At 39.2% G+C, this 26,701-nt stretch overlaps 1 pseudogene; it reads right to left on the reverse strand.

Annotated features, from left to right (window-relative positions):
* Positions 1–231: 231 nt before the first annotated feature.
* On the reverse strand, positions 232–8,371 carry LOC122756648 (annotated as a pseudogene).
* Positions 8,372–26,701: the final 18,330 nt, after the last annotated feature.

Below are 26,701 nucleotides of genomic sequence, written 5' to 3' on the forward strand. Positions count from 1 at the left end.
TCGGGTTCCACCGTGGACATAAGGGGTCGCCCGACAAGGAAATGACCTGGCGTCAGAGCCAGCAAATTTGTCGGATCCTCTAAATGGATGGCCTTGGTGGAGAAACAAACAAAAACTAACACATACCCCTTTGTGATAAGACATGCTCTTCCCGTATAGTTCTTTATATCGAACGGACCGGCGTAATCCATGCCAGTATAAGTGATTGGTCGGGAGAACGATGCTCTTTCTTTAGGCAGGACACCTATCAGTCCTTTCGGATCTACTTGAACTTGAACTTGGCACTGGGCGCTTTTCACTTAGGCAGTTTTCTTCCACAGGGAATTCTCTGCACTGAGTGTTCGAAATTAGGAACCGCTCGGCGGCGGCTATTTCAGTGGCCAGCAAATGCACATCAGTTGGAGATGTCTGCTTCCTGCACCGCTGTATGAAGCGATGAACATACGCGAGGACCCGTAGTGCTTTCTCAAGCTTTGAAAAACGTTCCAACAACTCTTCAGAAGGAGCTTTTGCGAGATGGACTTTTAGAGCACGCTTCTCCAGATCGGTCACCGGAGCATTGTCGACCTGAGTTGGCCATTGGTTGCGTGGATTTTGCAACCAAGTCAGTCCGTGCCACCATAACTGGCTATCGGCTAGATCTTGGAGGGAAACTCCTCTACTTGCCAAGTCTGCTGGATTATGCTCAGATTAAACATGAGACCAATTTTCTGTTTTTGTGGTCTGGGAGATCTTCGTCACCCTATTGGCTACAAATGTGGTCCACTGGCACGCTGGCTTGCTTAACCATGCAAGCACTATTGTGAAGTCCGTCCAGCAGTAAAGTTCGGAATTGATCGTAGGCATCTGTGGAATGATGGCTGCAGCCATTTCGGAAAGCAATAACGCTCCGCACAGCTTCAGTCTTGGGAGCGAAACCGTTTTGACTGGTGCTACCTGGGTTTTCGCGGTTAGGAGTTGCACCATAATGGTGCTGCCCACTTCTACGCGGACATATATTGCCGCCCCATAAGCCTTTTGAGGTGCATTGGAAAAGCCAATGCACGATGAAACGTAGAATGCGTATCTGCTCTAAAAACGAATAACTTTGGAGAAAATTAAGCCATCGCTGAAAAAGCTCATTTGGAATGTCTTCGTCCCACCCAAGCTCCTGTAGCCAAATCTCCTGAATGAAAATTTTAGCTCGAAAGATAAACGGCGCTAACCAGCCTGCAGGGTCGAACAATTTGGCAATTCGGGACAGGACTTGGCGTTTTGTGTACTTCCCTTTGGTTGGAGGTCCATTTCCTTAAAGGAAATTCGGCGGAACATCATCCACATACATGAAATTTCGAATGATATTGCTAGCTTTTGGATGGCTGAGTTCTACGTCAGCTGCTAGCTGCTGCAGTACTCGGATGGCCAGGAAAGGTGCGCAATTGACTCCAAAGGTTACTATTTTCAATTCAAAATCTCTGATTTCCCCTCTAGTATTTCAGAAAAGTATTCTTTGGAATGGAGTGTGTTTCGGATCTACCCAGATCTGCCGCTACATTTTTTCGATATCGGCGCTAAGCACGTATCGGAAATAGCGCCACTTCAGAATTTGAATGGCCAAGTCAGACAGGGCCAGCATAAAGGATATCATTTAAACTTGTACCATTCGATGAAGGGCTGGAGGCATTGAATACTACACGGAGTTTAGTAGTTACGCTTTCCGGTTTTAAGACGGCGTGATGTGGCATATAGGCGTTGCAATCATGGGTAGGAAGAACTTGTCGCATGTGCTTTAAGTCGAGATATTCCAGGATCACCGAATCGTATCTCGCTTTCAAGGCCTCATCTCTTTTTAGACGCTGCTCATTTCTTAAGAACTGAGCCAACGCGAAAGACCTAGAATGCCCTAGCCTGGAACCGATATTTTCTGGGTCGCGAAAAGGCAGAGTAACGACATATTTGCCGCACTCGTTTCTCGTGGTCGTTTGAAGGAAATTCTTCTCGCACATGGAATCGGATTCTTTTACCACCTCCCAAAATTTTGTGAGTAGATTGTCCAGTGAATTATCTTACGCGTGGGAGATCTGCGTCGAAAAGGAGGAAATTCTGCTTTGTGCTGAGGCTGACTCTGGCCCAGTTAGTACCCAGCCGAAAATGGTCTCTTGCCCCAAGAGAGAACCCCAGATGTTGGTTTTTGCTCCACTCAGAAGCACCGAAGGCAGAATGTTGGCTCCGATAAGGACATCTATTTGTGCGTTCTCATAGAATTTTGGATCCGCCAGTGGAGAATCGGAAAGATCCCGAAGGAAAGTCGGAGTCGATCAGGGCGCGTGCCTTAAAGTTAGTGCCCAAATGGGAAATATTGATCACGGCAGTGCCAAGAAGGATAGCTCTTGAGCCCGCGGCGAACTAATTTTAAACGGCTTGCTCACTAGGAACGAAATTGGCTTGATTAGCAGAAATTGATCTTGCTGGATTTGAAGGACTTGAATTGCTGGAAAAGGGGTTGTTTCGGTGCAACAACGTGTAATGCCGACTACGGCAGGTAAAACAATTGTGCGTGCTTTTGCACTCACGAAGCTTCCGTTTAATGTAGGCTGACCGGTCGTCAACCGACATTTGGAGAAAACGCGGACATACACGGACAGGATGGTTTTCCTTGTTGCAAAGTCGCAACTTTGGGAGATTGAAGAAACTTTCGTCTTGTAGGAATTTATTTTTCTAGAGGGCCCACTTGAATTCATCGCTTTGGAGTGCGACTGACTTGGTACGGGCGGTCTCACATCATCGATGGCCTCTAGAGTTCGATGGCGTTCTGTGAGGAAGGTGTTAAGCTCTACGGGATGTCGGCTTTCTTATGGAGCGACTGCTCCCATAAGGAGAGAGTTAACTTCGGTAGCTTGGATGAACACCGATATACCAGCAGGCAGTCCCAGTTCTCAATGTTGATGCCTGATATTTTTAAGGCAGTCAAGCAATCTTGCACAGAACGTTGCAGTAACTTCAAGGCCGCCCCAGATTCCTGTGCTATCGACTGCACATTAAAAAGGATTTTCAATTGACTGTTTACCAACAATCGTTTATTTTCGAAACGCTAGGTTAGGTTTTCCCACGCAGAGCGGAAACCCTCGTTGGTGGGATGCGAAATCGAAACGATCGATCTTGTTTTGGCATTTAAATGAAATAACTTTTTAACCGGAGTCAGCGGTGGATTATTGATATAAATGGCTGTGAAAAGATCCCGGAAAGTCGGCCAGCGAAGATAGTCGCCTGCGAAAACTTCTGTATCGCATGGAAGCTACCAACAGCCAGAGGAAATGTAGGCCTGGGGTGCAGAGTTCGCGGCTGGGATGGAATGAGACGTGCCCTGCTCGATTTTATCAACGAGCTGGGCACCTTTTATAGACTGAATAGCAATAACTATTAAGCCCTGAGAATAGGCATGTTGCCTGCTGCCGCTTCGCCTGCTGACATAAGGCACTCTGAGCAGATGTCGAATTCCTTTTCAACCTTGTCCCATAGGGTTCGGGTCCCATCGTGACGGTTGGAGCTGCGGATTCCGGAGTGTTGATCTGAGCCTCAAATTCGCGTAAGCGGTCAGAAATGAATTTGGCTAGCGCTAGATCGGAAGCAGCATTATTTTTATCTGTGCGCTGAACTGTGGCTTTGGATGGAGTAGCAGGCGTTTTCACCGAAATACTTGGAATTCTTGGACTCTTCGGCCCTTGTGGTGAAAAAATAGACCTAGGTTTGTCAGCGGACAATTTCTTCTTATCGTCCCCGATGGGCGTAATCGAAAAAATGCGAAATGGAAAGGAAGGGTTTTTTGGAGCACGGTCACACTTTTGCAAATGTGGACAGATTCGTTAGACTGCATTTAATAAATTTAAGCTTGCCGCCGTGAACGGTAGAAAGCAGCGGAAAAAGACCGTATAGGATGTAGCGGGTGAGAAAGTGGTGTAAAATTTACTAAGTGGGAACGCCGTAGTTTGGCCTAATTGGACAGCTAACTTGGAGTGAACAGCGAATTATATAAGTGACCGGTGATTTATGGTAATCAGGTCAACCTGATTTACGGTTGGAACACTTGGAATGTTGAACACGGTCGAAAAAATGTTAATTAAAACGTAGAAAATTTTATTTTTCTTTACAACTGGAAACGGTTTCGATGTTTTTCAGAAAAAAACATTGATGTATCGATACATCGAACTTTTTTAGGTAAAGTGAATTTGTAAAGTGTATTTTATTCCGCATAAATAAATCAAATAGATACAAGTTGTTTATAAAAAAAAAGCTTTATTGGAGATCCATAGTTTGCTTATAGTTTTTACTTCTTAAACATAAAAAGGAAAAAACAAAAAAATTAAAACTATATAGTCTACTTACGAGACCATTGCTGTTCTGCTCTTTCAATATCTTCTCCATCCCAAATGCCGCCAACACCAATATTAATCACAATCTGTTAAATCTGATCATATATTTTAGTTAATTTTATTGAATTGATAAAAAAAATGTGTTCAGCTTACCAAGATCTTTCCCTGCAAAGTAGTGATGGGTAAAGCGGAAACATCGAACATCGATGTTTTAAAATCTCAATGTTTCCGATGTTTTGAAAACATCGATGTATCGATCGAGGAAAAAATATTTGTCGGGTGAACGACTTATTTTTGACGGTCGTCTATTTATTTTTAAAATTTTGGTCGTTGGTATGAAAATTTAAAAATAATTAAATAAATATTGAAAAATGTATTTGTTAAAAAAGAATAACCGCTTTTAATTTATTGCTCGGAAATAGATTTGGAATTTTTTTATCTTGTATTTTATGGATGGAAACACTTGGAAAAATTGTATTTGTTGCTTTGAACTTGCCGACGGGAAACACTTTACACTTTGGTATATGTGTATAAGGAATGCAGATAATATGCGCAATGTATGTCAGTAATATATGTAAATAATATATGTAGATAATATATGTACGTAATATATGTGATATATGTGGGTGTATTATATGTAATGTATGTTGATGTAATATGGAATATATGTTGATGTAATATATGTTGATGTAATATGGAATATATGTTGATGTAATATATGTAATATATGGAACTGGCGTGTAAATGCTTAATTTATATTTTATTTGGAATGGCCAGAGGGTATGTGTTGTTTGTTTTGTTATTATATTCTTCGATAGCAAATTGTATTAGGTGGACTGCGGAGTTTAAGCAAAAATGTGTTACGAAAAGAATTTGGCTTGCGTTGGACACAGTGAAACGAGAACAGAATTTTTGCCACTTTTGGCAGAGCTTTTTTTTAACTTTTTATTCTTTTTGCAAATTGAAATTTCGGGATGAATATTTAAATATATTCGGAGATTTGGACTTTTGACTTTCACGAATAAGGGTGAAAGGAAACGATGGGTATTATGGCGGCGCCCGTAGGAATGAATAAGTACTTTTTCTTTAATTGCCTTTTGTCGGAAAAATCCGTTAGATTTGACAATAAATCAATCATACAGTAAACTGAACGAAATTGGATTTTCGAACCTTTTTCTGCAATTAAAAGGAATGGAAATTTTGTACTTATCTTGTAATTTGTTCGCTGGTGGACAAAATTGAAAATTCAGGTGATCCGGCCCGAATGGATCAAAAATGTTGGGTGCTGGGGTTGGCTGGCCTGGAATTTTCCAAATATGCTGAAATAGAAACACTCGAACAGGCGAACACTTTACTTTTAGTAATTGCGAGGGCGCGACCGTAATGTTTATTCGGCGAATACCAATTAGACACTCATGCTTATTCTAATTAGCTAAGCTCTCCTGAGCGCAGCGGAGACTTCAATTTGAGCTGCCACGGGGAGAGTAGAGTTGGAGACTCTGTGGTGAAGAGCGAGAGAGAGTGAGAGGGAGCGGAGAGCGGGTGACAGTCCTGGCCCCGTTACTTGGACAACTGTCTTTAAACTGACTTAAACTGACTGTGGAGGAGGTAATTTAATTAACGCTTGTATTTTACGCGGATTGGGTCGAATTTCACCCTCCTTAACTTGAAAACCAAGATATTCGACACATTTTTTCAGAAACGAGCATTTTGCGATATTCAATAAAAAACCAACTTTGGATAGAATTCTTAAAACCGTTCTTAATCTTTCATAGGCTTCTTCCTTAGTTTGTAATACTATCATTATGTCATACATAGAAACAATAACATATGAGTATGCAAGTTCTCCCAATGCTTTTTGTTCACGCCAGAAGGGCGCAAACAGGTGAGCGGCAGTGTAAGCGGCCAATGCTTGTGCTCAAAGCTCCTCCACGGCTCGCAAGCACCGCTGCTCGCGCTCTCCTTCTCTCCTCGCGCTCTCCTTCTCTCCTCTCGCTCTCCCTCCTTCCCGCAAGGTATTCACCACTCCGCGGAACCGCGGTATTCCCAATGTTAGGTTTAAGTTAGTCTTAATTTACAAGTGTTGTAATAAAGTGCGAAATTGAAGTCGATCCCGTGACTTTTCATTCTGGAGGAATTTATCAGCAGCAGCCGCAACAGCAACAACAACGACGTCAGAAGCCAAATTATTTTGGACAACAACTCCGCCCACTCCAATTCACTTTTATTACTGGTTAAAAATTCGTGTTGGCCCTCGGGAGTAACGAATGCAGTACGTTTAATAGAATTTAGGTGAATAGGGATCTGGTGAAAACCACTAGCCATATCTAAACAAGAAAAGTACCTAGCGCCGCGTAGCCTAGATATTTGGTCGCTTATTAGCGGCAAGGGGTAATTTTCGGCAATGGTGTCAGAACCGTTTTCCTTTTTAACTAGTAGCACGGGAATGGCAAACGGAGAACTGCTGGAACGAATAATATTTAATGATAACAATTGATTAATTTTGTTTCTTTTTCCTCTATACTAAGTCGATAGGGTCGCCTATGAACAGTCTTGATCGGGTCAATTAGGCGTATCTCTAACTCGCCGGTTGTAACGCGTTTGTTTGGAAATCCTCTAATAAATGAGTCTGGAAATTTATTCAAAATGCCTATTAAATTTGACTTATCCACCCCACACAATTCGGTATCAATGTCAGAAAGATCGGCGCTATTATTCAAAGCAGAAAGGGTGTACACAGACTTAGTCTTAAAAAGTTCAATATTTTCACTAGTTATTGTAGCTCCGAAATTCTGATTTATAATCTCACGCCCAATTATTATATTATAATTAATGTAACTATTAGGGACTACATGAAAAAGGATTTCGATCGGGTATCGCTAATAATGACTTTTGATAGAATTTGTAGTGTGCTAGATACGGTATTATTTCCAATGCCCCTTAACACTACAATGTTGTGGATGCGTGTGTCCGGAGGAGCACTCAGCTCCAGAATAAAATGGATATGACTTATTAGGGTACCAATTGCTACTTGACACAAGTTAACAGGCTTCTCTTCGTTCCTGTTGTGAGTTGTTGATAGTTGTCGTGCAGGGCAATTTGGTGAAATGTGCCAAAATTTTCTACACGAAATTGCTCTGTTCTGTCCATCAGACGGACGTCCAACATTTGGATGAGATGTATTTTGGGGTTTAAAGTTGTTTTTCCGTGAACGGCATTCGGCGATTTTGTGCCCTGTTTTTCCGCAAAATTGGCATTTTGCATGCATGTGCAAGCGCGCTTTCTTGCTTGCAGCATTTTCCCTTTTAGTCCCTTTTTTTGGCAAGTGAAAATGCCCGCAACTCATTTTGTAGCTCATTGCGCGTCTCGATAGTAGTTGTGAACACCGTGCGTTGAATTCAAGTGTCAACAATTGCTGCATGCGGAAATGTAGTTGATACCGCAATTTCTTCTTTTGCCATGGACTTCCATTTGGCCATAAGTGTAGTTATAAGTCGGTTTCCATACACAGAAAGGCATTCGCCGTCACTACGTCGACCGTTCAAGACATTGAACAATGTTGATGCTGGGGTCTCGTTGCCTTCAAATTGCTACAGAAATAGTTCTTTGAACACACTCCATGTGATTCCAGAAAAGCATATTTGCGAAAGCCAATTAGAAGCAATGCCCTCCAAAGATCTGCTTAGTGCTATTAGCAAAGCACTGTCGTCCAGAGGATTTTCAGCTACGATTAGAACGACAGTAGCGCACCAGGTCGATGCACAAGATCCAGCGGAGTCAAAATTAAATATGGGAAGGGCAACAGTTTTAGGTATATTTTGTGTTGACTGCGCGCCTCTTACTGAAGTTAAGATCTCAATTAGATTGCGATGCTGTAGTTCCAAAAGTGAACACAAACGGTATTCGGTGATGGTTTGGTGTGGAGGCGATCCCACTTCCGATGTCGGAGCATGCTTATTTTTTTCGTTAACTACATCGATACCGTCGATGCCACGGGCAGCGCGTTGCCTAGGCAATGACATGCTGAACTCTCAAATGAAGACGGTGCCATTTCGACACCACACTCAGTATTTATAGGCTTGTGGAAGATCAGCATAACGGACCCTGGCACCCCAAATCTAGGCGACTGCGTTCTTGCATTTTTGTCGCGTCGTAGTTCACTGGAATTTAGGCCCAAAACTACTCGAAGCTTCTTTCTTCTACTTCTTACAGCCATGTCGCGCCTAGGCTACGCAAAACAGAAACAACCGTTAGCCCAGGCATCGAACGGACACAAGACGAATTTTAAAGACTATAGAGAATTCTGCGAATTGCTTTACATTTCATTATTTATTTAAATTAACATTAACATGGTATAATGCTTCAGTGTGACAAATATAACATAAAGCAGCTACATATAATATAAAGCGCCGACATATATATATTCTTGATAAGGATCAATAGCCGAGTCGATATGACCATGTCCGTCTGTCCGTCCTTATGAACGTCGAGTTTTCAGGAACTACAAAAGCTAGAAAGTTGAGATTAAGCATACAGACTCCAGAGACATAGACGCAGCGCAAGTTTATCGATTTATGTTGCCACGCTCACTCTTACGTCCACAAACCGCCAAAAACTGCCACGCCCACACTTTTCAAAAATGTTTTGATATTTTTTCATTTTTGTATTAGTCTTGTAAATTTCTATCGATTTTTTGCCACGCCCACAAACCGCCCAAAGCTGCCACGCCCACAATTTTAAAAATGTTTTGATATTTTTTCATTTATGTATTGGTCTTGTAAATTTCTATCGATTTGCCAAATAACTTTTTGCCACGCCCACTCTAACGCCCACAAACCACCAAAAACTGTCAGTGTGGAAGACTCTCCTTCGTACTTCGTAATGGGTATCAGATAGTCGGGGAACTCGATCATAGCGTTCTCTCTTGTTTGTTTTGTTTTCGACTTTAACTGTAATACATAAATGAAATAATTATTCAATAGAGTGTATTTTAGACGTTAGTGAACATGTGACAGCAATACACGTTAAGTTGTTTGTGGATTGTTTTGTTGTTTCTGTGTTATATTACTTTAATTAGTTTTATTGCTTTCATTTCTTTATTATACTCGTTACTCGTAGAGTAAAAGGGTATACTAGATTCGTTGAAAAGAATGTAACAGGCAGAAGGAAGCGTTTCCGACCATATAAAGTATATAGTAACATATCCATTCTACACCCACAACTCCCCAACTCACACACTCACATTAATGTCTAAGTACAAAACCACACACACTATTGTAACAACTCACACGCACACATTAATGTCTAAGAACAAAATGTAATCAAAGATCGAGAGCCCTTCGATTAAGCTTAGCTGTCATTTACGCACAGCATCATATTCTAAAGTCTAGACTCTCTGGCGAGCCAACGTCGTCCCCTAAACATTCGATCACTTGGCGAAGCCAACAGAGCAATTTCGTGTTACAAGTGTGGATCTGGGCACATTTCACCAAATTGCCCTGCACGACAACTATCAACAACTCACAACAGGAACGAAGAGAAGCGTGTTAACTTCTGTCAAGTAGCAATTGGTACCCTAATAAGTCATATCCATTTTATTCTGGAGCTGAGTGCTCCCTTGTGAAGAAATCTGCATCTTCCCAACTGGCGGGCACACGCATCCACAACATTGTAGTGTTAAGGGGCATTGGAAATAATACCGTAACTAGCACACTACAAATTCTATCAAAAGTCATTATTAGCGAATACCCGATCGAAATCCTTTTTCATGTAGTCCCTAATAGTTACATTAATTATAATATAATAATTGGGCTTGAGATTATAAATCAGATTCATATCTAAAGTCTAGACTCTCTGGCGAGCCAACGTCGTCCCCTAAACATTCGATCACATTCACTCTTAAGCTATCCCAATCTGCCTATATAAACGCAAACATGTGTTCTGAGTACGCTATCAGCCCATTTCAACTTCGAAATCCATTGTCCAACTAAGTGATAATCCAAAGGCTCTAGTTCTTCCTCTATTGGAATAAATAAAACGTTTAATAAAATATCACAAACCAACCGTGTTATTTTTTTTATTAAACTCTCGGACTGAATTCGTAAATGGCGCAGTCGGTAGGATACTGAAAAAAAAGTCCTAGTAAACTTGTTATCCTTTGACATTCTAGTGAAAAGAGGAAATTTGTACGACCAAGTAACCTTTTCTGATTGTACCCGCGAATCGGCCGCAACAAAGTGATTTCGGTTCGTTTAAAGTGACTAAAATCGGTATCCGCACAAGAACCTGTGTGATCGGAGTTAATTTAGAGACCTAATTTTGTGGACCGCTTCGTGAAGTGAGACCTCCACTAAGGTGTAATACAATTAAAAGGCGCACAGTGCAGTTCACTAAGACATTAGTATCGACATACTGTAGCAGTCTGTGAACAAAAACAGAAAATAACTTATAAATAAAACTAAAATGACGTTACCAGCAGAAAATCTTTCTCAATTACTTCGGCAAATACGCCAAGTACCACCATTCACTGGAGATCCATCAAAACTCAGCTCGTTCATCAGACGAATGGAATACCTGTTGAACCTATACCCTGCAAACGACGCTCGACAGAAGGCGATCATATTTGGAGCCATCGAACTTCAAATCACTGGAGATGCAGAAAAAGTTTCCCTATTCGAAATGCATAATGATTGGTCAACTCTAAGGGACGCCTTAGTCACAGAATTTAAGACCGAGACACCCCTGGAGGAACTACTAGGAAGATTGTACCGCACACCTTTCAAAGGTAACTAACTACTATTTTGCGAACAATTGGAAGATAAATCAAATGTAATCATAAATAAGTTAGCATTAGAAAATGACAGAACTAATATTACAGTATATACACAAGCAATGGCAACCACTATAAAGACTACAAATCAAAGATCACTCCCCGACAGAGTGTTCATGACCCTAGCGAGGAATGACATTTAAACTATCCAAAAATTAAGACAAACCGCCCAACAAGAAGGTCTCTACGAAGACCAAGTCTCAAAAACATCCGATAGTCAGCAAAGATTTAACCTAAATTCACATAAACATACACACATTAACCAAACTAAAAACACCCATCCCAACCAACGATTCGTTCCCACTTTTATTCCATTAACAAACCCTACACAGATCCAAAATACCAACTCAAGACCAGCTGAAATAAATCTAAGGTTAGCAAGGGAATTCACACAAAGGCTAAATACAGGTAAAATTCAAAATCATTTAAATTTTCAACAACAAAATACTAGTGCACCAAACCCTCCTACCAAAAGGCAGAGAGAAAACGCTAGTGCTCAATTCAGAATGGACACAGGATGCGAAAATTTTCTTCAACCAGCCTCGGAATCAGAAAGCGATTCAGAAGAAGTGGAAACCCATTCCTAAAAATTAAAATGAATAATATCACTCTCAACATTATAAAACAAAATTTCTTTAATTTTCCAATCAAACCTTCTAAAGTAAATGTCCACACTATAAATGGCGTTATAGCATTGAACCAAAGTGTTTCATTGCAGTCAAGCAAACTTTGTCCCACTAATCAAATATTTTATATTCACAATTTCTCAGAAAAGTATGATTTACTGTTAGGCAGAAACTATTTAGAGCCAACTAACACTCAAATTGATTATTCAACACAAACAGTCACTATAAATGGCTACACATTCAAAATGTTGTACGACCACATCAAAATAGATGAGTCCAAAGCTACCAATGAGTGCCCCAAGTCATCTAACCCAGAGGAAACCCCTCTACAAACCCCAAAAAAGGAGAAGACCCTTCTGAAAATTAAGCGGAAAGCCCACTTAAAACCAGATAAGTCAAAGAACACCAATGAGTGCCCCAGACCGTCTAATTCAGAAGAGACCAAGATTACCTATGAGTATTCCAAGCCTTCTAAATCCGAGGAAAACCCTCTTATAACCCCTTACATAGAAGAAGTCCTTCTAGTAACATCCTCTAACTACGCCTTAGACGACGAGTTAAGAGAATACAACGTATTCAGATTAGAACATTTGTATACAGAAGAAAGGGAACAACTTTCCCACGTTCTGCTTGAATATAATGACATTCAGTACAAAGAAGGTGAAAATTTGACTTTTACAAGTACGATCAAACATTCTATTCATACAAAACACGAAGACCCGATCTATAAAAATTCATATAAGTGGATGAAATATTAGACAAGCTTGGACGCTGTCAATACTTCACAACCATTGATTTAGCTAAAGGTTTCCATCAAATCCAAATGGTCCAACAATCAATACCCAAAACATCATTCTCAACAAAACATGGACATTATGAATATATTCGTATGCCCTTTGGTCTGAAAAATGCACCAGCAACATTTCAACGCTGCATGAACAATCTTTTAGAAGATTTAATTTATAAAGATTGTTTAGTTTACTTATTCCACTTCATTGGAGGAACAAATTATGTCATTAAAAAGGGTATATAATAAGCTACGATCAGCTAATCTCAAATTGCAACTCGATAAATATGAATTTCTGAAGAAAGAAACAGAATTTCTCGGTCACATTATCTCGACAGAAGGTATAAAACCAAACCCTAACAAAATAAATTCAATTGTTAATTTCCCTATTCCTAAAACAACAAAAGGAATAAAATCTTTCCTTGGACTATGCGGATTTTACCGTAAATTCATTCCCAATATTGCAAAAATAGCAAAACCTATGACTCTCTCCGCCTTCGAAAAACTAAAAGTACTCATCACGTCCGATCCAATCCTAATATATCCCAACTTCGAAAAGAAATTTTCACTGACAACAGATGCGAGTAATATAGCCATAGGTACTGTATTATCCCAAGAACATAAACCCATCTGTTATGCAAGCAGAACTTTAGATGAACATGAACTTAACTATTCGGCCATAGAAAAAGAGTTATTAGCTATAGTATGGGCAACAAAATATTTCAGGTCCTACCTATTCGGGAGAAAGTTCGACATATTAAGCGATCATAGGCCACTTGTATGGTTAAGTAACATAAAAGACCCCAATATGAAACTACAGAGATGGAAGATAAAACTTAACATGAACTTAACTATTCGACCATAGAAAAAGAGTTATTAGCTATAGTATGGGCAACAAAATATTTCAGGTCCTACCTATTCGGGAGAAAGTTCGACATATTAAGCGATCATAGGCCACTTGTATGGTTAAGTAACATAAAAGACCCCAATATGAAACTACAGAGATGGAAGATAAAACTTAACGAATACGATTATAAGATTTAATATCTACCCGGTAAAGAAAACCACGTCGCTGACGCTCTATCTAGAGTCCAAAAACAAGAAAACTTCCTAGGAGAAGATGACCCAGCAGCTACTGTGCATAGTGCACCAGAAGACAACCAAAGTCACATCGCAATAACAGGAACCCTCTTAACTATTATAACAGACAATTCGAATTCATTAAAGACAATTTTGACGACGTCCAGATAATAAAATATTTCCATAAAATCAGAATAAAAATCAGTTATAAAGAAATGACTGATACCCTTGCCAAAGATCTAATTAAAGAATACTTCTGCACTAAAAAAAGTGTTAGTTACTTCCCTAACGAAGTCGACTTTCAAATCTTTCAAAATGCGTATATTCAAATCATAAGCCCCGACAGTTTCACTAAAACTATGAAAACCAGTAATAAACTAATAGACATTTAAACATACGCCCAATTCAAGGAAATCATTCTCAAAACACACAAAGAACTATTACACCCTGGTAAAGAGTTCAAAGAACTCTATTATTACCCTGATTATCAAAAACTTATCAAAAATATCATAAACGAATGTGAAATCTGTAAGATCGCCAAAACGGAACAAAAAAAACACAAAATTAACTCTTGAAATAACTCCAGAAACTTTCAATCCCAGAGACAAGTATGTCATGGATTTTTATTTAATAAACAACAAACAATTCCTATCATGTATTGACATTTATTCTAAATACGCCTCCCTGATAGAAGTAAACAGTAGAGATTGGCTTGAAGCTAAAAGAGCTATTTTACGCATATTCAACGATATGGGTAAACCCACAGAAATAAAAGCCGACAAAGACTCCGCTTTCATGTGCGCTGCACTTAAACTCTGGTTAGAATCAGAAGGAGTGACCCTCAATATAACAACAAGTAAAAATGGAATTTCTGACATTGAGCGATTTCATAAAACTGTTAATGAAAAATTAAGAATAATAACAAGCGAAAATGAACCCGAAAACCAATTCACGAAGTTCGAAAAAATTATTTACGTATACAATCACAAAACAAAGCATAATACAACTGGTCGAACTGCAGCTGACATCTTCATTTTTGCAGGAACCCCTGCTTATGACACTCAACAAAATAAAGTAAACAAAATTGACAAACTCAATGAGAATAGACATGACTTCAGTATAGATACCAACTTTAGAGAATCCCCTCTAGTTAGATCAAAAACAACTAACCCATTCAAAAAGACAGGAAATTTAAGACAAATAGATGATAAACATTTCGAACTAAAACAAATAGAGGTAGAAAGATAATACACTATAAATCCAAGCTTAAAAAGAAAAATAAAATTAATAAGAGTAAATATAATAACGATAATTCCAGGCCTACTCCTGAGCATGATAATCATGTTATGCCTCCCATCGACAATTAACACACAATATCTAGAGGTAACCCCCATCCAGGCCAAAAACGGTTACCTAATCTTTCAAACCGGATCAATAAACTTACCAATAAACCATGAATATAATTACTTATCCATTAACTTAACTAAAACCGAAAATACTTATGAAGAACTTATTAAACAAACTCAACCTTTTAATAACTTACCACAAATTCAGTATCTAGTAGAAAAACTAAACAGAGAAATGAACTGTAAAAGAATTGTAAAACGCAGTAAACACGGTCTTGTTAACTTCATTAGAACAATTTTCAAATACTTATTCGGTACTTTAGATCAAGAAGATAAAGAAGAATTACAACAAATAGCCGACATCTCTAAAAATAATGTACAAATAAGCGAACTCAACCACGTAATAAAAGTCATTAATCAAGGAATCGAACTGACTAATCATTTAAATCATAATTTTGAAGGAGAACAAATGATAGCTTTAATAATTTTCAACTTACAACAATTCACTGAATATATTGAAGACATAGAGCTTGGTTTGCAATTGACACGCTTAGGTATCTTTAACCCAAAACTTTTAAAACACGATTCGTTAATCCACGTCAATTCTGAAAAAACTACTTAATATCAAAACTTCAGCCTGGCTTAAATCTGATACAAACGAAATTCTGATAATATCCCACGTTCCAAGAGACATAATCAAAACACCAGTTTTTTAAATAATCCCATACCCAGATGAAAAAAGTAACATACTAACCGAACCAATACATGACAAATATTTTTCACACAATAATCAAACTTACACAGCAAGTTCTCAAAGCTTAGTTATAAATAAATGTATAACTGGTATACTAAACCAGGTCCCAACACAATGTAGATACAGTAAATTTTGATTTCGAAATAAAATATGTAGAGCCTAATATAATTACAACTTGGAACCTTCCCAAGACTATCCTAAGCCAAAATTGTATCAATAGAGAAACTATAATAGAAGGCAATAACATGATAAAAGCATTTAATTGTTCTGTTCAACTAGAAGAAATATTAATTACCAACACAATGTTAGACTATACTCAAACTATCTATGTAAATAATAATGTAACAAAACTCGAACCACTCAAATACATTCAAACAAAAGAAATAATCGAACAACACAGTCAGACGAATAATATATTTCAAGTAATAATATTAATAATATTTGTACACTATCTATTAAAGTTATGATTATAGTTCACGTTTATGTTTATTATAATCCAGCCCTTCAGCCAATCAGTGAAAACACAATTATTTTATTCTTGTTTGATACTTCCTTTATTAAGCCACCGTACCGCACTCATTAGTAGTCTGCAAGCGAATAGAACGATAACTTTATAATGAGCATGTAAGAGGCAACAACGAGAGAGAACAAAGAGAGCAATAATAGAGCGCGTTCTCTCCAAGATCTCCCATCACTATCGCATTCACACAGATTTGCATAAGTGTGACTTTTGTATTTTCAACACTATCTATAAATATAAGACTAAACCCCAAAAATTAATTGTAAAATTCAAAAATCAAACTCTAAAAAACGAAAATATTATAAGTTATGAATCAAACAATATTGTACCCCCCAATACCCCTGTATTGTACCCTAATCTTAACGCCTGAGGACAGGCTTTTTTCTTAAGGATGGGGAAGTAACATATCCATTCTACACCCACAACTCCCCAACTCACACACTCACATTAATGTCTAAGTACAAAACCACACACACTATTGTAACAACTCACACGCACACATTAATGTCTAAGAACAAAATGTAATCAAAGATCGAGAGCCCTTCGATTAAGCTTAGCTGTCATTTACGCACAGCATCATATTCCAAAGTCTAGACTCTCTGGCGAGCCAACGTCGTCCCCTAAACATTCGATCACTTGGCGAAGCCAACTGAAATAACAAATCGTAAACATTTGACCACTTGGCGAGGCCAACTGAAATAACAAAAACTTCCGCCCACGCAATGGTCCCAGGATTCTCCAATTACTCCTATTTTTCGGGAGCTTCTCTCTCATATTTTTCGAGAGCTTCTCTCTTAATAAACAATTATAACTTAATTCTCTTAAACTTAAATCTTAAGCTATCCCAATCTGCCTATATAAACGCAAACATGTCCCCATAAGGCAGTTCAGTTCTGAGTACACTATCAGCCCATTTCAACTTCGAAATCCATTGTCCAACTAAGTGAAATTCCAAAGGCTCTAGTTCTTCTTCTATTGGAATAAATAAAACGTTTAATAAAATATCACAAACCAACCGTGTTATTTTTTTTATTAAACTCTCGGACTGAATTCGTAAATATATATATTATTAATCAGGATCAATAGCCGAGTCGATTTGGCCATGTCCGTCTGTGCTTCCGTCTGTCCGTCCGTATGAACGTCGAGATCTCAGGAACTACAAAAGCTAGAAAGTTGAGACTCAGCATACAGACCCCAAAGACATGGACGCAGCGCAAGTTTGTCGATTCATCTTGCCACGTCCACTATAACGCTCACAAACCGCCCAAAGCTGCCACGCCCACACTTTTGAAAAATGTTTTAATATTTGTTCATATTTGTATTAGTCTTGTAAATTTCTATCGATTTGCCAAAAAACTTTTTGCCACGCATACTCTAACGCCCCCAAACCGCGCAAAGCTGCCACGCCCACACTTTTGAAATTTTTTTGATATTTTTCCATTTTTGTATTAGTCTTGTAAATTTCTATCGATTTGCCAAAAAAAACTTTTTGCCACGCATACTCTAACGCCCACAAACCTCGCAAAGCTGCCACGCCCACACTTTTGAAATTTTTTTGATATTTTTCCATTTTTGTATTAGTCTTGTAACAAACCACCAAGAACTGTCAGTGTGGAAGACTCACCTTCTTACTTCCACTAGCTGAGTAACGGGTATCTGATAGTCGGGAAACTCGATTATAGCGTTCTCTCTTGTTTAAACTCCGTTCCCCTAGCGAGTGATTCTCTAAAATTGGTGAAAATCTTCAAATGTTGCTAGGATCGGCAGCATAAAAAATATTCGGAGCAGTCTGATTAAGGTTGTGGAGGTAGTCCAATTTCGGATGGCTTGAGATTCTGATTTGTCTGCACTGGGTTCGCAACCAGTGATTCCACCTGTTCCGATTAATGTACCACCACAATGGATTTGTTTTGCTTGGACGACCGGCAAAAACCAAAACCACTCACGGTTTCACTAAAGAAACAAATATATGTTTCTCGGCTTTTCCCTGATCAAACATCATCTGATGAACTTATAACAAGAAAATGTTTTATAGCCCGGTTTAGTTTGCGGGTGGCTTTCAGTATGGCGTTGCTTTGAGCATGGCGATCTGGTTTACCACGCCCGTCGCAGACCGCTTCCATAGCGGCGGTAGAGCAGTCAATGTCAGCTTTGATATTGAGCAAGGGAGTTAATGTAGGAACTCACTAACTTTCTGTATTTCATCCAGTTGGTGTTGTGTGACGTTAGCACGTTAGCCTGTAGGGGCTGTAGGGGGTGGTCTGTAATATCTAGGCTTGAAGAAGGTGGTCTGATGTGAGATCCGGTAGTCAATTACGTCTTTCTCGGGTCTGCTTGCCAATATGTGTGGCAACCAGGAGAAAGGTAGTCAAATTTACTATTTACTTACTTTTATAAGTGCCTTATACAGTTTCCTTCCCTTGAGAGTCCCAAGTCGTGATCCCCAGTGAGTGAGTTTGGCGTTGTAGTCTCCTGCAGCTATAAACGATCCCCCAGTGTGTTGTAGAAATCCATGAATTGACCTTCAGAGATTCTCCTTCCCGCGTCCACTAGATAAGTAAAGGCTATTAGGTAGTCGGGGAACTCGTCTGTATCATTCTCTCATGTTAAAACTGGCAAAATCCCGAAATATTTTTATTGTATCTCGTTAAGATTAAAAATAAATACTTATTTATATTATTAAATATATTTGTAGTTTACTTTGTTCTGTTCCTAAGCTGATTTAAACGCATATTCGGATTAACTGGTTTTGCGGGTCTCGCCAGCAGCATCTAAATTTATCTCCATTGAATTCGGTATTATACAAATCGGTTTCATCATTTGCATAAAAGGCTAATAAAAATTATTTTGGTGACCCCGACGTGTTTTATATATAAACAATATTAGGGCAAATTATAAATTATCAACTTCGCTTTTACTGCAGAGTGATTTGTGCATAAACAATGTATAGTGCAATCATTAAAAACTGTATAAAGCTTAAACTTCGCTTTTACTGCCTAGTGATTTGAGCATCTACAATATTTTTCAACAAACATTAAACATTGATGATGGCTTCGCCAGATCAACCTGTGTGACCATATCGAGAATATGCCGATGGTAAGCTTGCTGTATGATACGAATATCGATAGCGTTGACAACTGCCACGTATGACCGGTTGCCATCGCTGAACAAGTTTTGTTTCCGGCAAGCTTTTTTTTCGTGCTTATAAAAAAAAAGTGTGTTAAAAGTTATAAATGTGTGAAATATTGATTCACGTGTAAGTATCGGTCTATATCTATGGCCACAATTGATTTTTTATTGATGGCAAGACTTGTGTTTAGGCCGGCGCTGCCACAAACCAGACGGGACTAATCGTCACCGTTGCTGGTGCAAAGTTTGCACAGCAATTATTGATCCTCATCAGTGGAGAATCCCAATAGGAAACTTCCAGATTGTGGATTTCGGGGCACAGGTATGCAAGAGTTGCTGGACATGCGACGCGTCCATTAATTAGTTCACAGATTTCACAGATTGTGCATCACGAATAGGCTCTTTAGGAGTCAAGGAGGCTCAAGAAGAGAGAAGGTCGAGGAATAACCTAAAACATCGGCTGAACTTCTAGAGCGTACAGAGGAGCACCCCTCAGGGTGAACTCCTAGGAGGGGCTCTCCAGCCCGTAAGGATGGAAACTTAGCACGGATGCGTTGCTACAAATTTGAGGTAATGCGGTCCCGCAGCGCATCCTCGGCGGATAGAACGCGTCTCAGCAAGGAGCACCCCAGCATGATATAGTGTTTTCTTGTCTTCATTTTTGTATTGCTCATATAACCGCCCTAACCTTCTTTCATATTTTTGTGCTATGCCATGGCCGATCGAGTTTAACCTTACTTCAGTTCATTTTTTTTTTCCGTGATCAAGTTTAACCTCCCAGACTAAGGAAAACACAAATGCCAATGCTCCAAAGTGGAGATCTTTAGTGTAGAACATAGTTGCTCTATGTCATTGAAACTTAACTATTGTTAGCTCAAGGCTTAATTAGTTACTATCATATTTTCACATACTATCGTTAAAAATGATGGGAAAAATTATTAGAGCAATGAATACCTAAAACATAAACAATAGAACTCTGCTGATGTAGCCGTGATCGTAGGGTATCAAAGGGGTCACCGGCGATATGCCTCCAAGGAAGGTTATCTTACGTTGGGCGGGCTAAATGCCACCACAAGACCATCAGTGGCTTTGATTTCTCTGACTTTCTGTCAGCCTTTCTTACTCTTTAGCTTCCTTCTCGAATTTATTTATTTATTATCTTTCTTCCGGTTCGTTCAATTTATTCTCTCTTGTCGCTAGCTCGCTATATTCTTGTTTTTATATAATTAATGTGTAGTCAGTGATGGGAACTGTGTCCGCAAGACCACCACCCCCAAAGCCGACGAGCGAGATCCGGATTCTAAGGCGAGCACCGAAACCACAGATTCCTCTGGAGCCTTCTCCAACCGTTACACGCTACAGCTATAATTCATTATTATTTATTATAAAGAAAAATGACGCCCAACATGGGGCCGTAGTGAGTACAGTAATAACTCATTAGGACTCACCGACAAATTATTTCAAATTCTTTCTTTACTTTCAAACTTTCTTTTCAAATTTTCTTTGCAAAAATTTTTTTTTTAGATTTTAATTGTTAGGAAAACAATAAATGAGAACTTGGGGTTTTCTTCTTGGCTACAATTAAGTTCATCAATAAAAATTTTCCTAAATTGAGGAATGGTAAGGTACAATGAGGTGGAGGAACACAGTAGCGTCCAACTTCGGTTCATCTTCTGTCCCTGGCAAATTTCCCAAATCACTGCTCTAACGTAACTTTGGGAATTACAATTTTTTTTGTTAGTTTCAAACGCTTTGGAATATAGAGATACAGTCTTTAAGAGAAACTGTAACCATGGTAGACTAATTTAAAGATTAAATTTCAATTCGCCTTAGAAGGGTTAGATGTTGTCAAAAGTGGACCTTGTATACAAGACGTTTTATTTTAGAATGAAACTTTGGCCGTTTAATTTTTATAACTTCTAAACTCTTCCCATTTTTATTTTTATTTCTGTTGAAAGACAGAAAACAATCTAATCTATTTTTTAATTTTTCCTTCCTTCTAAGAAAGTTTAGTAGTACAAATAAAATCCTACGATACATGGACATCAAGCATTGAGTTCTATTTCTATTGTTGTTAAATTATATCGATCTTACGATTTGCGTAATAATTTTTCTTTATTTTTACTCCAAGTACGATTGCGTTGAACTATCTTTGTCTCGATTATCGTCATCTTCAGTCTCTTTATTTTATTGTAACCTTGGCTCAAATTGGGTTTAGACCGATCACCAGGCAAGGGCCCTCAAGAAAGCACAAGGCCAGTCTGTCCGTTGTGTAAACTCGAAACAAGTACGCAACTGACATTTTTAAAACGTCATGCAATCATGAATTCCATAGGAAGTGCATAGAAGGTCACTTCAAGAAAAGCGAAACGCCCTGTAGACCAGTAACCGACAATAATAAGGTTTACAAACGTGATCTCAATCTAGAAGTCGTCAAACTAAGGTTAGCGAAACAAGAACCCCAGCTGATGATATTCCCGGTACGTCCGGAATTTCAAATAATGCTATCACTTTACTTGCCACGGAGCGTAGAGTGCTCATGATATTATCGGAGAAAATGGCAGAATTGGTTGAAACTACAGTAGTCGAAAGTGTTCGAAGACTAATCGTAACACCTACTAATTCAGCTGCTAATGGCGATGAAAGGTTAGATACGTCTGCACCGTTAGTAGAAATTAATCACCCACATACTAGCGACGGGGATCAAGTACCAAATGTACAGGTGGCTACGCCTAGTCCGATCTCATTAATACCCCTGACAAAGTTGTTCACATCCTGAACGGATAGAAACTCAAATACTCAGTATCAGGAGTAACCATAGATAATTTTATCTACAGAGTAGAATCGCTTACACACCAAACGTTAGAAAGAAACTTTTCAGTCCTGTGTAGGCATGTTGGCGGCAACCACAAATCAGTGTCTGAAGTACATTGGGATAGATTATGTTCCGCATTGCGTTGGCAATTTAGTTAAAGAAGGGACGATGTAGACATTGAGAAGTTAATTCGCAATGGGAAACAAAAACCTAATGAGACATTCAACAGTTTTCATAACAGAGTAAACGTTTTAATTGATCAACTTGAGACACCATGGTCTACCCGAAAACTTCCTCGTGTTCTCAAGAACAATTAAAGACATGAAATACGGCATAAACTACTAAACGTAGATGTTGGGAACGTACCCGAACTAGAAGAAACTTGGCGTCGACGCAAAGCTTTTCTAGACGATGGTAAACATTCCCACGGTTACGCCAAAGTGACTCCTTACAGACGAGAAGTCTCGGAGTTAAGTCCAAGAGTCCAACTCGAACCCGAATCGGAAAGCGAATTACTTAGAAGTTGACGCATTTTCATTGGTATGCTGGATTTGCCGCAAAGATGGTCACAGTTACCAAGATTGTTTGTCGGAAAAGCGTGTCTTTTATTACGGGTGTGGAGCAGCTAACACATACAAACCAAATTGTAATAAGTGTAATAAAAAAACTAGCTACCTGAAGTTACAAATTCATACTATTGTTTTGAAACTCCCAAGCGAAAATCCTTGTCACGAAGCTCTAAGAGAATTATGGCAGATAGTGAGACGCTGCAAACTCGGATTAAAATACGTATGTTCTATTCCAACTGGAACCCGAGATCCTCGTTCATTCTTACCGGTTCAGTTATTAGGCCGTACCGTTTATGGCTTATTTGATTCTGGCGCTTCCATAAGCTGTTTCGGCGGCGAAGAGCAAGGTCGGTGTTGATTAACACGACTTATCTGAAGAAAGGAAGTCCAAACTAGCTAGTGTCATAACATGTTTAAGGTTAAGGTCTTGGCAAAACTAGCTTGATAACTCATTAACCAGTTAGACAACGGCATTTTCCCGTTTCACCTGCAGTGGAGAAGAGTATGCATGAAGAAACCGATAAAATGTCAACCGATAAAATGTTAAGATTAGGTGTGATTGAAGAATCAGATAGCGCGTGGTTTTCTCCTATTGCCATGGTTACGAAACCTGGAAAAGTGAAAATTTGCTTAGATTGCCAAAAGGTTAATAGTTTTACTGAAAAGGATGCTTATCCACTACCCCAAATCAGTGGAATTCTAAGTCGGTTACCTAAAGCCGAATTTATAACTTCTTGACTTAAAAGATGCTTATTGGCAAGTGCTCAGTCTAGAGGTAAGACCGCTTTTACATGTCCTGGTCGGCCTCTGTATCAATTTAAGGTGATGCCTTTCGGGCTATGTAACGCCACCAGAACTATGTCTCGCTTGATGGATAGAGTTGTTCCTGCGCATCTTAGGAACGAAATGTTTGTGTATCTTGATGATCTCTTGGTAGTGTCACCAGACTTGGAGAAGCTTTATGGGTTTGTGTGGTTGGTACCGTAAATTTGTACCGTATTTGGCAACACTTGCATCACCGTTGACAGATCTAATGATAACGAAGCGAAAGTTTTCTTTAACACCTGAAGCGTTAAAAGCTTTTAAAGTGTTAAAGAGTCGCCTCTGTGAAGCTCCGGTTTTACTTGGCCCAGACTTTTCTAAGCCATTCGTCATTCATTGCGATGCTAGCAATCTGGAGTGGGAGCCGTGATAGTGCAAGTATCCGAAGAAGGTGACGAACGCCCAATAGCGTTTATTTAAACGTTTATTTTATTTATTTAAAGAAGTTAAATTAAGCTCAGCGCAACTATACGGTGACTGAGCAATAGTGTTTAGTGTTCCCACGGCCTCGACTCGTACCTGACGTAAAAGCTTACATTAATGATTGCGAGACTTGTAAAACTACGAAGTCACCGAATCATGTACTCAGGCCACCATTAGGAAAAGCCCCAGAAACGCTGAGACTTTCCACCGATTTTTCATGGATTTTCTTGGACCGTATCCACGTTCCAGGAGTGCATCTATCTAAAGTTTATTGTTCTCCATAATTTTTCAAAATTTGTCTTCTTAAGACCAGTTAAGAAGATGAACGCCAGTGTGGTTATTCATTTAAGTATAGGAACTTCTCCATACTATATGGCCTTTGGTCAACACATGGTAACAACAGGTTCTACATATTCCTTGTTGAGAAAACTGAATATGTTACACAATCGTTCGTTAATGTTCAAGCTGCTAGATTCGTTCGAACTGATTTGTGATGAAGCGACTAAGCAAATGCAGAAAGCTCACGATCAGGACGAAAAGCGTTATAGTTTGCGATCACGCGAAGGCTTTTTTGCTGTAGGGCAGGAAGTGTTCCGTCGCAATTTCAAACGGAGTTGTTTTCAAACCGGATACAACGATAATTTGTGTCAGCATTTGTAAAAGCCCGTGTCAGAAGGAAGTTAGGAAGTTCTTCTTATAATGAACTGGAAGACTTACAAGGTCGACTCCTTGGAAATTATCACGCGAATGACATTCGACAGTGAAGTCGCTCTATGCGGTATCAGTCTAGGGTACCTAGAATAAATACCCTAGTCTGATTGTGGCGGCGCCTGTAGCGACTGCAAAACTCAATGTTATTGTTTTGAGTTGTGTAATAAAGTCTGTAAATAAGTCTAAGTCAGCATAAGTCTAGATTTGTTATATACCAGATTAGATGGTTCGTATTTTTGTCTAGTATTTTGTCTAGACTTAAACCGGTATCGATATTTGACACAGGTAACATTGATGATGACTTTGCCAGATCAACCTATGTGGCCATATCGAGAAGATGCCGATGGTAAGCTTGCTGTATGATACGAATATCGATAGCGTTGACAACTGCCACGTATGACCGGTTGCCATCGCTGAACAAGTTTTGTTTCCGGCAAGCTTCTTTTTCACCAAGACGACAGCCGATATAGTCGTGCTTATAAAAAAAAAGTGTGTTAAAAATTATAAATGTATGAAATATTGATTCACGAGTAAGCATCGGTCTATATCTAGTGGATACCAAGTGCCACAATTGATTTTTTATTGATCGCAAGACTTGTAATTAGGCCGGCGCTGCCGTAAACCAGACGGGACTAATCGTCACCGTTGCTGGTGCAACGTTTGCACGTTGTGGCCTACGAATAGACTCTTAAGGAGTTAAGGAGGCTCAAGAAGAGAGAAGGTCGAGGAATAACCTAAAACATCGGCTGAAGTTCTAGAGCGTACAGAGGAGCACCCCTCAGGGTGAACTCCTAGGAGGGGCTCTCCAGCCCGTAAGGATGGAAACTTAGCACGGATGCCTTGCTACAAATTTGAGGTAATGCGGTCCCGCAGCTCATCCTCGGCGGATAGAACGCGTCTCAGCAAGGAGCACCCCAGCATGATATAGTGTTTTCTTGTCTTCATTTTTGTATTGCTCATATAACCGCCCTAACCTTCTTTCATATTTTTGTGCTATGCCATGGCCGATCGAGTTTAACCTTACTTCAGTTCTTTTTTTTTTCCGTGATCAAGTTTAACCTCCCAGACTAAGGAAAACACAAATGCCAATGCTCCAAAGTGGAGATCTTTAGTGTAGAACATAGTTGCTCTATGTCATTGAAACTTAACTATTGTTAGCTCAAGGCTTAATTAGTTACTATCATATTTTCACATACTATCGTTAAAAATGATGGGAAAAATTATTAGAGCAATGAATACCTAAAACATAAACAATAGAACTCTGCTGATGTAGCCGTGATCGTAGGGTATCAAAGGGGTCACCGGCGATATGCCTCCAAGGAAGGTTATCATACGTTGGGCGGGCTAAATGCCACCACAAGACCATCAGTGGCTTTGATTTCTCTGACTTTCTCTCAGCCTTTCTTACTCTTTAGCTTCCTTCTCGAATTTATTTATTTATTATCTTTCTTCCGGTTCGTTCAATTTATTCTCTCTTGTCGCTAGCTCGCTATATTCTTGTTTTTATATAATTAATGTGTAGTCAGTGATGGGAACTGTGTCCGCAAGACCACCACCCCCAAAGCCGACGAGCGAGATCCGGATTCTAAGGCGAGCACCGAAACCACAGATTCCTCCGGAGCCTTCTCCAACCGTTACACGCTACAGCTATAATTCATTATTATTTATTATAAAGAAAAATGACGCCCAACATGGGGCCGTAGTGAGTACAGTAATAACTCATTAGGACTCACCGACAAATTATTTCAAATTCTTTCTTTACTTTCAAACTTTCTTTTCAAATTTTCTTTGCAAAAATTTTTTTTTTTAGATTTTAATTGTTAGGAAAACAATAAATGAGAACTTTGGGTTTTCTTCTTGGCTACAATTAAGTTCATCAATAAAAATTTTCCTAAATTGAGGAATGGTAAGGTACAATGAGGTGGAGGAACACAGTAGCGT

Source organism: Drosophila santomea, unplaced genomic scaffold (assembly GCF_016746245.2).
Source record: "Drosophila santomea strain STO CAGO 1482 unplaced genomic scaffold, Prin_Dsan_1.1 Segkk85_quiver_pilon_scaf, whole genome shotgun sequence".
NCBI classification, from domain to species: Eukaryota; Metazoa; Arthropoda; class Insecta; order Diptera; family Drosophilidae; genus Drosophila; species Drosophila santomea.